The following is an 11,242-nucleotide window of genomic DNA, read 5'->3' as shown; positions in this document are numbered from 1 at the left end:
CCACTTCAACACTTTGGCCGGGGGCTCGGCGGAGCTGATGTTGTGCTTTAACCTAATGAGAAAGATTTCATAATAAGGATTTGGAGAAAGGGCAGAGGGATAGCAGAGCAGGGAGAGGCTGGTGCTGCTACTAGGGGGTCATACCATGGGGGAGTAATAAAGCCCACCATAATGCCCCCCCAGTAGTAATAATTCTCCTTATAATATGCAAAACATTTGTAATGCCCCCAGTTGAGCTAATGTTCCCATAATGTGCCAATATAAAATACCCCTTCTCAGTGCCCCCGTAGATGACCCCCATAGTGCCCCCCCTTCCCCATAGTACCCACCATAATGTGTCCCAGTATAAAATGCCCCTATACAGAGCCCCCATATAAAATATCTTCTTTTTTAGCCTCAGTAGATGCCCCTATAGTGCCCCCCAATAATCTGCAGTAAGATGTGCCCCCATAGATGCCCCCAATCATGTGCCAGAAATAAGAGCCCCCCCACCATCATGTGCCAGTAGCCAGAGCCCCCCCATATCATGTGCCAGTAGCCAGAGCCCCCCATATCATGTGCCAGTAGCCAGAGTGCCCCCAATCATGTGCCAGAAATAAGAGCCCCCCCACCATCATGTGCCAGTAGCCAGAGCCCCCCCATATCATGTGCCAGTAGCCAGAGCCCCCCCATATCATGTGCCAGTAGCCCCCCTTATGTGCCAGTAGCCCCCCTATGTGCCAGTAGCCCCCCTTATCATGTGCCAGTAGACCCCCTTATCATGTGCCAGTAGCCCCCTTATCATGTGCCAGTAGCCCCCCTTATCATGTGCCAGTAGCCCCCCATATCATGTGCCAGTAGCCAGAGCCCCCCCTTCTTATCATGTGCCAGTAGCCAGAGCCCCCCCCCCATATCATGTGCCAGTAGCCAGATCCCCCCCATTATCATGTGCCAGTAGCCAGAGTGCCCCCATATCATGTGCCAGTAGCCAGAGTGCCCCCATATCATGTGCCAGTAGCCCCCCATATCATGTGCCAGTAGCCCCCCTTATCATGTGCCAGCCCAGTAGTCCCCCCTTATCATGTGCCAGCCCAGTAGTCCCCCCCTTATCATGTGCCAGCCCAGTAGTCCCCCCTTATCATGTGCCAGCCCAGTAGCCCCCCTTATCATGTGCCAGCCCAGCCCAGTAGTCCCCCCTTATGTGCCAGCCCAGTAGCCCCCCTTATGTGCCAGCCCAGTAGCCCCCCTTATCATGTGCCAGCCCAGTATTGTACCTATATAAAAAAAATTAAAAAAATAATACACTTATACTTACCTCCAGCAATGCGATGCGATGCAGGCCACCTCTTCCGTCTGTGTCCCTCGCTATACGGCTCAGGCGACGCGATGACGTCATCGCGCCATCACCGGCCTCTGATAGGCTGCCAGCACTAAGCCGGCAGCCTATCAGAGGAACAGGAGGGGACACACCTCTCCCTCCTCTGCCGCAGCACAGACAGGCATCTGTATTGCCGTCCTGAGGACGGCAATACAGATGACTATGGAGATGAGCGCTTCCGCAATGGAGGCGCTCATCTCCTGCTCTGCCCTGCCGCCGGCCGCGGCCGCCCCCACTTGTCACCAAGGCCGCAGCGCTGGGGTGCGGGGCACCCACTGCACCCCGTGTAGGATCGGCCCTGGGCACAGTACAGAAGTATACTAGCAGCACCCCAGTTTTTTTTTCTTTTGCTATATCCCAATGTTATGGGGCCTCCCCAAATTAAGAAAATGAATAAAAAACCAAACATAAAAACAGTGTTGGCTACCTCCTCCACATCCTCCACCTCTTCCACCTACACCGCCACGTCCACCTCCTCGTCCACTCGAACCTCCACCTTCTGGACACGTCCAACGCCTTCTCAACCTCCTACTCCACTTGCACCTCCTCATCCTGATTCAAGATTATTATTCTTTATTTTTATGTATTCTATTTTATTTTAAGTAATTTCCCTATCCACATTTGTTTCCAGGGGAATTGTCCTACTCGTACCCCAATATTGCTTCTTTTTGCAGCCCCCTAGCCCTTTCTATGACTATTTTACAGCCATTTTACAGCCCCAAAGTTTGGGTCACCATTGACTTCCATGTCATTCCAGGTCAAGTTCGGGTACCCAAACCAAACTTTGAGACAACTCGAACTCGTCAAACCCAAACATCCACAGGTTTGCCATCCCTACACAGCAGTTGATCAAGATGCACGTTTCGATATATTAGACCGCCCTTTAATACTTTAACCCAGTAAGACTATCTGTAAAGTAACCGATTAACTATGAGTGTTGCAGCAGTTAAACAAGATGCATGCAGCGATATATTAGACCACCCTATAATACTGATGCACAGTAAGTCTATCTGTAAAATAACGGATTAACGATGAATGTGGCAGCAGGTAAACAACATGCACGTGGCAATATATTAGACCTCCCTTAGATAATGAGGCACAGTTACTCTATCAGTAAAAAAACATATTAACCATAAATGTGGCAGCAGTTGAACAAGATGCACACAGTGATATATTAGATTGCCCTTTAATACTGAGGCACAATAAGTCTATCTGTAAAGTAACGTATTAACTATGAATGTCGCAGTAGTTGAACAAGATGCACCTGGCGAAATATTAGACCACCCTTTAATACTGAGGCACAATAAGTTTATCTGTACAATAATGGATTAACCATGAATGTGGCAGCAGTTGAACAAGAAAAAGAGAAGGACAGCACTACCTGTTAAGATGTTTTCACTCAGTCCATTTAGTGGCGATGCCAGCGGTGTCAGATCCAGTGATTCTTTGTCAAGCAAAGACTTGACATTCATTTGTCAAGCAAACACTTGTGATTCTTTGTCAAGCAAAGACTTGACAAAGACTCACTGGAGTCAAAACGTTGCATGTTGGGTGAGGAACAAACACCTAAATATATTGAGAAGCTGGAGTGCTGCGGTTTTCTTCTTCTAATTTAGCAGTTGAACAAGATGCATGCAGCCATATATTAGACTGCCCTTTAATACTGAGGCACAGTAATTCTATCTGTAAAATAACAAATTTACTATGGATGTTTTAGCAGTTGAACAAGATGCACACGGCGAGATATTAGACCGCCCTTTAATACTGAGGCACAGTAAGTGTGCAGCAAATGGCCACCGCTAGGGGTCCCTTTAAGAGGGAAAAAAATTACTTGTTTTTGTCGTGACGCCAGTTGCATTGAAGCAACAAGGGCACAGGGCCCCTTCTAGTGATATGGTAGATGGTGGTATCCAGATGTAGGAATGCCAGAGTGGTGTAGGGTGGCATAAAATGTCCCTTAATGTTGTGTGTCATGGTGCTCCTACCTGGATATACTAGACCCCAGGCGTTATCGTATGAAGCAGAGCAAAGGGGGTAGTTGATAGTTGCCCTCCACAACTTTCAGACCTCCGTTCACAGTGTAGGTGCGGGCCGCAGCTGTGGGACCCGCACATATCAGACAATGAGGACATATCCTAGTAATATGCCCTCATTGTCTGAGATGGGTGAAAACCCCTTTGACTTTGAATTTTGAGTCCCCACTGACTCAAAAACTCTCCCTGCACTCTCCCTATTCAATATTCTTTTTAAAACTGTTTTCAGCAACACTGTTCCTTGTGCATGAGCGCTTGCCATATCTTTCTCTGCCATGGAGACTGCACGGGATGAGGTTTTTGTAGGGCTGTTACATCACAGGGGATAACTAACAGCAGATTGGCTGGCTGCATGGCATTATGGGTGATCTCGCGTTCACGGGCTTCTGACTTTCACTGTGTAACACATGCAGCCACCATTTTAGAAGTGCAAGGAAATTTGGATTTGTGGTGAATCAAATTTTTTAAAGGGCCAATGCATGCATCCTCATTCACACCGGCCAGTGGCTGGCCATCTTTGTGTACTGAAGGCACCTTCCCCTATGGGAGCGTTCCTGAACAATAAGTTGTCTAGCTTGCTAGTTCCCTGCAAAGGTGCCAAAATTTTGCTTTTATGCCCATGTACTTACCCTGCTTGTTTTCAGGATTTGACCCTTCACTGCCTGACCTAACCTCTGCGTGACCTGTGTATTGACCCTGAGCTGCCTGCTCTGTCCACGGACTGTTTATTGGACTGCATATACTCGGCCTGACCTGGACTTGGCCTGTCTCTGACAACAGTATTGCCTGACCCTAGGGATATGTACCATTGTCTATTGAGCCGCATGGGCCAGTAGTTAACCAAACAGAGACTACTCCAGGAGGCAGTGGCCTGTTGGTTCCCCTGAAGTGGTCCAGATCCCTGCATAGGGGTTAAGGGGTGAAAACCAGGCGAATGCCAGGATAACTCACCTAGGAATAACCCCAAGTCAAATATGTTTGGTTAACACAGTGGTTCTGCAGTCGTCGGGCGCACTACTCGGGGTCCCTTAAAGTACATATTTTGTTGTGACGCCATTTGCAGTGAAGCAACAAGGGCACAGGGTTCCTTTTAGTGATATAGTAGTAGTAGATTGTACCCAGGTGTAGGAATGCTAGAGTGGTGTAGGGTGGCCTAAATGTCCCTTTAAGTGTTGTGCACGTGTCACGGTACTCCTACCTGGATAGGCTGGACCCCAGGCGTTGCCCTTCGAAAGCAGAAAAGGGGGGTTGTAGTAGTAGGGGATGAAGAAATAAATTGAGTCCAGACCTTGTATATAGTTGAACAGTAGCTTTACTTGAATAAACTTTTCTTCAAACGATTTACAGGCTTTATCTTCGTTTCCAGCAGATTTTGGCATTAACGGTGGCAGGCAAACTCCTCTATGCTACGTCAGTTGCTCTCTGGCTCTGCTGTGCTAACAGGATAGCTGTATAACTTAGCTTTCTCTGGGTGCTGTACTTCACTTTCTGTAGTCTGGTCTGTCTCTAGCTTTGTCCAGGGAACTTTACTCCTGGTTGCTGAGGCTCTTGACTGTGGTTCCAGATGCAGCTGGACTGAAGGTGCTCTAGCTCTCCCAGGCAGGGCTCGTCCAACAGGGACTGGCTCCTGCAGCCTTCCCCTAGCAGGGGGTACTCTAGACTAACTCTCACTAGAACTAAACTCCTCCCTAGAGGGAGAAAATAGAATGGAAAGAAGGTTCCATTCTATGTAAGATAGCATTGCCATTTATGCCGCCATCTGCTGGTGAACCAGGCATATTACATTTGAACATAACAGTTACATGGAAATATGAATACACATTGTACAGGACCTGGAAATTAATACATAGAATGACATTAGGTTAACCATAGGAGACAATAGCAAGATGCAAAGGTGGTAATGCACCTCTGGGGCGTTACAGTTCCACATGCACTGCCAGAACACACAAGAACTTTTGAGCCCCCCTAAACAGGGTCTTATATACCATAGCATAAAGACAGACCACCATACAGCTGCCAGAGAGCTCTTGCTCTGTTTGTTACTGGGTGGTGAGAACCTTTCCAGGACTTTAATCTACAGGGACCTGCATTGTAGCAACCTAGATAAGGGACTAGCCCAAGAGTCATAGAAGGGGTGTGACGAGGAGACAAACCCCAACCCCTTTGTCCTAGGTGGCAAATAATTGCAAAAAATTTGGGAGCCATTTAGATCTCTGCTATGGGCCTTCCATTTTCTATGTATGCAACTGCTTTTAAATCTTGGGGCCCTTTGCTTAATGTGCTCTTCACCTTGCAATATGGAAGAAAGTTTTTTAAGAAAATGGACTTAAGTTCCAGATTTTTCCTAAAGATTTAGTGTGCCAACCCTGACAAGAGGTGTAGCTCTTTCAGATTTTTTTTCCAAAATACTATCATAAATTTGTGGCAACCATAAAGCCAGCAAGTTATGCAAATTTATCAAGCCGCCTGCACCATTTTGATGAATTTGGAGCAATCTGCACCATTTTCGCTCTCTTGTAAAGTGATACAACATACGTCATTAATGATAAATCTACCCTATTTATGGAAAGGCATAACAAAATGCTCCCTATGTAGAGCTGTACAGTACATCCTGCAGAGAATGTAAAGTAAAAAAATAAAAGCTATTGAAAAGTCATCTTACTTAAAACAATGACCGACAGTAGCCGTGGAGTCACCAGCCTGAAATGTAGAAAAAACAAAGAACATGGGCTTATTCTTCTGAGAGGAAGTTTTGACTGTGCAGTTGGAGATTCCTGATTAGGGCCTGATGACATACTCGGTGCTGAGGGCTCTGCTATTGGTGAGGTGAGAGCAGGCTATGCTCAGTGTCTGATCTCAGAGCAGCAGCCCTGCCCTGAGCCTGGAAACAAGATACATTTCATGTCAGGCAGCTCTCAACTCCACACCCCTGGTCTGAACTCCCACTCCTGTTCCTCATCCCTGAGCCAGGAGCAGCTCCTGGCTGAAAACACGTGGATTTCTCTCCCTGGATTACACTGCCCTGATGTTGTTATTGATTCCTCCCCATTGACCTTTAATACTTAACCCCCTTCTCCTTAGATAGTTTGGACTTTTTGACATTTCTTTAAACTGAAGTCGCCTTCAGGATTGTTGTATGGATTGGAAGAAGAAGAAAACTTTTGGTGGAGATTTTGGAATTGCCAGGATGATACAGTGGAGCTGATGGTATCTGCGGTGCTGGCCAAGCAGTGTTTATAGTGTACCCTGGTCTCAGACAAGCTGGAGCTGCCTGTCTGTGATTGACAGCCAACATGCAGACCCATCCCTGACAGTTTTTGGAGGAGCTGCTTCAGCTTGAAACTCGTGAGGTAATGTGTATTGTATGTACATGTGCAGATGACAGAGCTTGGGTAGAAGATGTGCCTGTGATGAGTCTTATTGTATCAGGAGAGAATGCTGGGCTAACCTGCTACTATATGAGCAGAAGGGCAATTTGAACACATTGCAAGCAATCTACCAAGTTTGGCACTTATATAATGCAGAATAGACAGTAGTTTCAGGGCCAGTGTATTGTTTAGAGATGTGGGGGAGCATCAGTTAAGGTGGCTATGGGCTAATCATGCTTCTGATCACAAATTCCAGAGATGCAAACTGGAGCATTCATTTCATAGGTTGTCTGTGCACCGCCAGATGCACATTAAGAATGTGCCTTGTAGGAAGTAACTACAACCGTTCTATCCTTTTATTCATTAGCATTGTTTCTTATTCTGTAAGTGTATGGCCACACGGTCAGGTTTCCTGAGGCTGTTTTTGGAATCCACCAGAAGTGAATTCAAATAAGAGGAGAATTTCTATCAGTCCTTTAGGCTTTCAATTTAAAGCTGACAGCATAGGCGTACCCTAAAAATGACATATGTTGTATTAAATGCAAATATCTAACTAATGACAAATACGTAAAATGTCAAAGTTCTTGGTAGACGTTATAATAAATGTCAAAATCTATTCACAATACATGTTACCAGTACCGAGTCCTTCTGAATACTTAGGCCATTGGGGGATACGAAAACATGTGGTCTTGCGCTTTTGCACATCACTGGTGGACATTTTCATTTTTTCACTGATACCTATTCATGGGATCAATGTTGTAAATGTAAATGCCAAATCACACTAAATGTGGTATGCAGGTAAGTAAAAACAAGCCGTAGCAAGTGTATAAATACTTCTAGGGTAAATCATTGCTTACGGTAAGAACTTCATGAAATTTTAGGTGAAAAACAATTTCAAAATAAAAAGGGGAACACGTCACAAGTAATAAAATGCATCATATTTTTTTTATTCTGGGCAGCAAATACTGTAAAACCAAGTGATAGGAACCTGCCCTGCTAATCTGGGTGTACCATTAGTCTGAGTAATAGGAAAAGAGTCACTGTGAATGAAAAATATTCACCAAAGTTAAGCTGACTAAAGCCACAGCATCCCTAGTCTTACATATCCTTTAAAATCCATGTACCACACCAGTGTCTGCACCCATAGCAGTCCCACACAGCAGACATGCAGATGTGTAAGCTCAAGAGGGATGGGCATGGATACCTTATTAACTTGTTGTAAATGGGAACTATGGAGAGGGACGCTATAGGCTTTATACACATATTCTATTCTAAAACAACAAATAAACAAGGTATGGACTAAGTCATTAAGATTTATGGATCAAGTCAATCCAGTCGAGAGGACGACGCATTATTTTATCTATAGAACGGATTCAGAAGTCCAAGCAGTAAATGGTTATCCCACTTCCTGAAATCAGTCTAGTCTTAAAATAGAGCCCACATAAAACAGTATGCTTAGACTGTTTGTGCAAAAATGGTTATTTTTTAACTTTCTTGAGGAAACATAATAAGGAAAACAGGAACCAAGACACATAAATCCAGTTACACTGGTGACCCTATCAACCTTTTTTGGACAATTAACGTCTAGATATAGCTAGCAGTTATGATATCCGACTGCACTTTTTGTAACAACATTGTAGAACCACATTTTTGACTGGTTAAGGATTAATAAAATATTTTGTTCATCTTGTCTGATCCACTTTGGTCTAATCTAAGAACATATATAAAAATGACTGTGATATTTTGTGTGTGTCGTTAGAGGGCTGAACTTCTTAACACTACAACAATGAGTTCCTTCCAGTCTTGAACACAATGACCAAAATCATTAGGGGAGTTGTTATGGACGTCAACAAAGACATTTTAAGCAGTCCTCTCCCAACCTGCTTCCGTTTTCCAGAGTACGTGAGCATAGAAGACAATTGTAACTGTTCTCAACTGCTGTGGATCCAGTTAAAGATATTGTGAGCTACCAAGTAGTTAATACTAAAGGCCTTGAAATAGGAAACTAAACAATAGGTCATAAACATATTTCCCCCCCAAAGGTTAAAGAGGAATGCCACCCAATAGTGTATGCTGTTATGTCTATAAAGTAGACATAAATTATGTAACATAATAGTAGTCATCCCACATTTTATTTAGTTTAGTTTCTATAAGCTATAGGATCCAGGAAACCACGGCTCTATGGAAACTGGGGTTGACTTGGTTGATCATATATAAAGCATAGTGAATGTTAATGTTAATCTATGGTCACCTAGTTCCTCGGATGTTCTCTCAGAAGGTGGTGGAGAGAAAAGAGGGAGAAGATAACAGCATGACTGTTGTTCACCCATGACATAATACAACATATGGCCTAAAACATAACACAGTAGCTTAATAGAAAGAATCCTTGTTAGTTGTAGTTCAAATGCTGAGTTGGGTCTTTAGTACAAAAACGATTTCTGCAGAGTATTTATGTGAAGTATTTTCCTAGCTCTATCCACAATCTGGTGTCCACACATGTACTGGATGTTAAAAATCACCTTTTGAGGTTACATATCTCTATATCTTAGAATCATAAGCTCCGTTCTCAGCCACCATGACTCCAACTCTGACTAGTCGATTCACACAGCCTTTTTATTGTTGATCGGAAGTTAGGCTCTCTATTTATTCCTATAAGACTGACATTGAGGCTCTCATATGAATGAATGGAGGGTGCTTCTTTATTAGGGGAGTACATAGAAGGGTCTGTATTGTAATGACTTACATGCATGTTTTTGTTGTTTTCTTACATTAAGTTGTTAACATTTCTTTTAATTTCTTCGTTTTATGTCTTTTTGAGAAAGCTACATGACAACTGATGTGGCTACCATTAAGTCTCAATTAAGAGTCGTTACTCAGCATTATTGGACCTATAGATAGAAAGAGCTGCCTATGTTTGCATACAAGAACTAGAGCTAGATCACTGTATAACTATTCACAAGATGATTAGCAGCACCCGAGGAAGCGTTGTCGTTCCTAGTATCAGTTATATAGTAGGTGATTGCTCAAAAATGCAGTTATTTTTTGTAACATTTGAAGCTGTGCTAAGGAGGAAATATCATCAGTGGGTTCCGGAGATTTGGTGGAACCCATAAACCTTAAAAGGTTTTCCAGGACTTGAATACTGATGAACTATCTTCTGGATAGGTCATCAGTATCTGATTGGTGGGGGTCTGACACCTGGGACTCCTGAGCTCACCAAGCACAGTGCTGCATATTGTATAGCAGCTGCAACTGGTATTGTGCTCAGCCCATTCACTTCTATGGGGCTGAGCAGCGCCTAGGCCACGTGACCGATGAATGTTTTGTCACTTGGCCTAGGAAAAGCTAATAGAAGGCAGTAGCGCTACTGAGAGCGCTGCAGCCTTCTCAAACAGCTGATTGGTGGGGGGCCCGGGTGTCGGACCCCCACCGATCAGATAATGATGACCTATCCAGACTCCAGAGAGTAGGTCATCAGTATTTAAGTCTCGGAAAACCCCTTTAATGTTACAGTCTCATTCAGTTGGATAGGAGTACAGAGCACAGAGCTTGGAGATTGTGTGATCTCTGAGCTAAAGCCAAAGGGGTTTAACACTTGAAAGAGCAAGCACACTAGGCCCTTCATTCTTAGTATCAGAGGAATACCAGCTTATAGAGATCCATTGGTGACTTCTTCTGTCATGGGTAATAAAACATGAAGCTTCACAACTTGTTTACGTGTTTTTGGGAAAGCTAAATGATAACCCATGTGGGCTGTTACCCAGCATTACTAGGCTGGTAGATACAAAAACTGCCTATGTTTCCATACAACTAGAGATGATTACTGTGTAACTATGCAAAAAATGAGTTGTGGCCCCTGAGGGAGCTTTGTCATTCCTAGCGCCAATTATGTATTAGGGTATTGCTGAAAATTCAGTTCCCTTTTGTAACATTTGAAGCAGTGTCAATGAGGAAATGTCCTCAGTGGGCTCCTGTGATTTAGTGGAGTTCATAAACTTTAATGTTACCTTCTCATTGAGTTGAATAGGAGTACAGAACACACAGAGCTTGGAGATTGTGTGATCTCTGAGCTAAAGCCAAAGGGTTTAACACTTGGAAGAGCACACTAGGCCCTTCATTCTTAGCATCAGAGGGATACCAGCTTATGGACATCCACCAGAGACTTCTTTTGTCATATCCTAATAACATAAAACGTGAGGCTTCATATTGTACCCTTTTCCATGAAGAACTATTTAATGACCAGCAGCTTAAAAATGCTCATGTAAATTGCTTAGTGATGTTGTTCAGATCTGCTTCTGGTCATGATTCCAGTTCCCCAGCCAGTCTAATCGTGCACTATAGGCATTATCACACTGTACCATCAGATGATCTCAGTTTCCCTGTACAATAGGTGACATCAGAGCATTGAAATTCAAGCACTAACTTCAGACTTGGTAAACAAATTTAAACAAACTTACTGAGTGAATATAGAACAATCCAAGCTG

The 11,242-nt window shown here is 43.9% G+C and overlaps 1 protein-coding gene across 1 annotated transcript in view; it reads left to right on the top strand.

Annotated features, from left to right (window-relative positions):
- Positions 1-6,310: 6,310 nt before the first annotated feature.
- Positions 6,311-11,242, top strand: part of ARHGEF9 (Cdc42 guanine nucleotide exchange factor 9) — a 400,716-nt gene continuing 395,784 nt past the window's right edge. The window contains exon 1 of the mRNA XM_040442123.1: positions 6,311-6,740. The gene's annotated coding sequence lies outside the window, so the exon portion shown is untranslated. The remainder of the gene's footprint in view (positions 6,741-11,242) is intronic.

This window comes from Bufo bufo, chromosome 8 (assembly GCF_905171765.1).
Source record: "Bufo bufo chromosome 8, aBufBuf1.1, whole genome shotgun sequence".
NCBI lineage: Eukaryota > Metazoa > Chordata > Amphibia > Anura > Bufonidae > Bufo > Bufo bufo.
Note: the sequence above shows the minus strand (reverse complement) of the source record. Positions and strands in the feature narration are given on the sequence as shown.